Here is a 3,724-nt window from a genome sequence, read left to right as displayed (position 1 = left end):
ACTCAGGCTGTGCCTGCCCTAGTGACTCCATGGTGTGTAGAACAGCAGTCCTCAGGCTGTACCTGCCCTAGTGACTCCATGGTGTATAGAACAGCAGTCCTCAGGCTGTGCCTGCCCTAGTGACTCCATGGTGTGTAGAACAACAGTCCTCAGGCTGAGCCTGCCCTAGTGACTCCATGGTGTGTAGAACAGCAGTCCTCAGGCTGTACCTGCCCTGGTGACTCCATGGTATGTAGAACAGCAGTCCTCAGGCTGTGCCTGCCCTGGTGACTCCATGGTGTGTAGAACAGCAGTCCTCAGGCTGTGCCTGCCCTGGTGACTCCATGGTGTATAGAACAGCAGTCCTCAGGCTGTGCCTGCCCTAGTGACTCCATGGTGTGTAGAACAGCAGTCCTCAGGCTGTGCCTGCCCTAGTGACTCCATGGTGTGTAGAACAGCAGCTCTCAGGCTGTGCCTGCCCTAGTGACTCCATGGTGTGTAGAACAGCAGTCCTCAGGCTGTGCCTGCCGTAGTGACTCCATGTTGTGTGGAACAGCAGTCCTCAGGCTGTGCCTGCCCTAGTGACTCCATGGTGTACAGAACAGCAGTCCTCAGGCTGTGCCTGCCCTAGTGACTCCATGGTGTGTAGAACAGCATCTCTCAGGCTGTGCCTGCCCTGGTGACTCCATGGTGTACAGAACAGCAGCTCTCAGGCTGTGCCTGCCCTGGTGACTCCATGGTGTGTAGAACAGCAGTCCTCAGGCTGTGCCTGCCCTAGTGACTCCATGGTGTGTAGAACAGCAGTCCTCAGGCTGTGCCTGCATTGGTGACTCCATGGTGTGCAGGACAGCAGTCCTCAGGCTGTGCCTGCCCTAGTGACTTCATGGTGTGTAGAACAGCAGTCCTCAGGCTGTGCCTTCCCTAGTGACTCCATGGTGTGTAGAACACCAGTCCTTAGGCTGTGCCTGCATTGGTGACTCCATGGAGTGCAGGACAGCAGTCCTCAGGCTGTGCCTGCCCTAGTGACTCCATGGAGTGTAGAACAGCAGTCATCAGGCTGTGCCTGCCCTAGTGTCTCCATGGTGTGTAGAACAGCAGTCCTCAGGCTGTGCCTGCCCTAGTGACTCCATGGTGTGTAGGGCAGCAGTCCTCAGGCTGTGCCTGCCCTAGTGACTCCATGGTGTGCAGAACAGCAGTCCTCAGGCTGTGCCTGCCCTAGTGACTCCATGGTGTAGAGAACAGTAGTCCTCAGGCTGTGCCTGCCCTAGTGATTCCATGGTGTGCAGAACAGCAGTCCTCAGGCTGTGCCTGCCCTAGGGACTCCATGGTGTGCAGAACAGCAGTCCTCAGGCTGTGCCTGCCCTAGTGACTCCATGGTGTGTAGAACAGCAGCTCTCAGGCTGTGCCTGCCCTGGTGACTCCATGGTGTACAGAACAGCAGCTCTCAGGCTGTGCCTGCCCTGGTGACTCCATGGTGTGTAGAACAGCAGTCCTCAGGCTGTGCCTGCCCTACTGACTCCATGGTGTGTAGAACAGCAGTCCTCAGGCTGTGCCTGCATTGGTGACTCCATGGTGTGCAGGACAGCAGTCCTCAGGCTGTGCCTGCCCTAGTGACTTCATGGTGTGTAGAACAGCAGTCCTCAGGCTGTGCCTGCCCTAGTGACTCCATGGTGTGTAGAACAGCAGTCCTCAGGCTGTGCCTGCATTGGTGACTCCATGGTGTGCAGGACAGCAGTCCTCAGGCTGTGCCTGCCCTAGTGACTCCATGGTGTGTAGAACAGCAGTCCTCAGGCTGTGCCTGCCCTAGTGACTCCATGGTGTGTAGAACAGCAGTCCTCAGGCTGTGCCTGCCCTAGTGACTCCATGGTGTGTAGGGCAGCAGTCCTCGGGCTGTGCCTGCCCTAGTGACTCCATGGTGTGCAGAACAGAAGTCCTCAGGCTGTGCATGCCCTAGTGACTCCATGGTGTGTGGAACAGCAGTCCTCAGGCTGTGCCTGCCCTGGTGACTCCATGGTGTGTAGAACAGCAGTCCTCAGGCTGTGCCTGCCCTAGTGACTCCATGGTGTGTGGAACAGCAGTTCTCAGGCTGCACCTACCCTGAGTGACTCCATGGTGTGTAGAACAGCAGCTCTCAGGCTGTGCCTGCCCTAGTGACTCCATGGTGTGTAGGACAGCATTCCTCAGGCTGTGCCTGCCCTAGTGACTCCATGGTGTAGAACAGCAGTCCTCAGGTTGTGCCGGCCCTAGTGACTCCATGGTGTATAGAACAGCAGTCCTCAGGCTGTGCCTGCCCTGGTGACTGCATGGTGTGTAGGACAGCAGTCCTCAGGCTGTGCCTGCCCTGGTGACTCCATGGTGTATAGAACAGCAGTCCTCAGGCTGTGCCTGCCCTAGTGACTCCATGGTGTGTAGAACAGCAGTCCTCAGGCTGTGCCTGCCCTAGTGACTCCATGGTGTGGAACAGCAGTCCTCAGGCTGTGCCTGCACTAGTGACTCCATGGTGTGTAGAACAGCAGTCCTCAGGCTGTGCCTGCCCTAGTGACTCCATGGTGTATAGAACAGCAGTCCTCAGGCTGTGCCTGCCCTGGTGACTCCATGGTGTGTAGAACAGCAGTCCTCAGGCTGTGCCTGCCCTGGTGACTCCATGGTGTATAGAACAGCACTCCTCAGGCTGTGCCTGCCCTAGTGACTCCATGGTGTGTAGAACAGCAGTCCTCAGGCTGTGCCTGCCCTAGTGACTCCATGGTGTGGAACAGCAGTACTCAGGCTGTGCCTGCCCTAGTGACTCCATGGTGTGTAGAACAGCAGTCCTCAGGCTGTGCCTGCCATAGTGACTCCATGGTGTATATAACAGCAGTCCTCAGGCTGTGCCTGCCCTAGTGACTCCATGGTGTGTAGAACAGCAGTCCTCAGGCTGAGCCTGCCCTAGTGACTCCATGGTGTTTAGAACAGCAGTCCTCAGGCTGTACCTGCCCTGGTGACTCCATGGTATGTAGAACAGCAGTCCTCAGGCTGTGCCTGCCCTGGTGACTCCATGGTGTGTAGAACAGCAGTCCTCAGGCTGTGCCTGCCCTGGTGACTCCATGGTGTAGAACAGCACTCCTCACGCTATGCCTGCCCTAGTGACTCCATGGTGTGTGAAACAGCAGTCCTCAGGCTGTGCCTGCCCTAGTGACTCCATGGTGTGTAGAACAGCAGTCCTCTTGCTGTGCCTGCCCTAGTGACTCCATGGTGTGTGGAACAGCAGTCCTCAGGCTGTGCCTGCCCTGGTGACTCCATGGTGTAGAACAGCACTCCTCACGCTATGCCTGCCCTAGTGACTCCATGGTGTGTGAAACAGCAGTCCTCAGGCTGTGCCTGCCCTGAGTGACTCCATGGTGTGTAGAACAGCAGTCCTCTTGCTGTGCCTGCCCTAGTGACTCCATGGTGTGTGGAACAGCAGTCCTCAGGCTGTGCCTGCCCTGGTGACTCCATGGTGTGTAGAACAGCAGTCCTCAGGCTGTGCCTGCCCTAGTGACTCCATGGTGTGTGGAACAGCAGTTCTCAGGCTGCACCTACCCTGAGTGACTCCATGGTGTGTAGAACAGCAGCTCTCAGGCTGTGCCTGCCCTAGTGACTCCATGGTGTGTAGGACAGCAGTCCTCAGGCTGTGCCTGCCCTAGTGACTCCATGATGTAGAACAGCAGTCCTCAGGTTGTGCCTGCCCTAGTGACTCCATGGTGTATAGAACAGCAGTCCTCAGGCT

The sequence above is a fragment of the Ictidomys tridecemlineatus genome, chromosome 1 (assembly GCF_052094955.1).
Source record: "Ictidomys tridecemlineatus isolate mIctTri1 chromosome 1, mIctTri1.hap1, whole genome shotgun sequence".
Taxonomy (NCBI): domain Eukaryota; kingdom Metazoa; phylum Chordata; class Mammalia; order Rodentia; family Sciuridae; genus Ictidomys; species Ictidomys tridecemlineatus.
Note: the sequence above shows the minus strand (reverse complement) of the source record.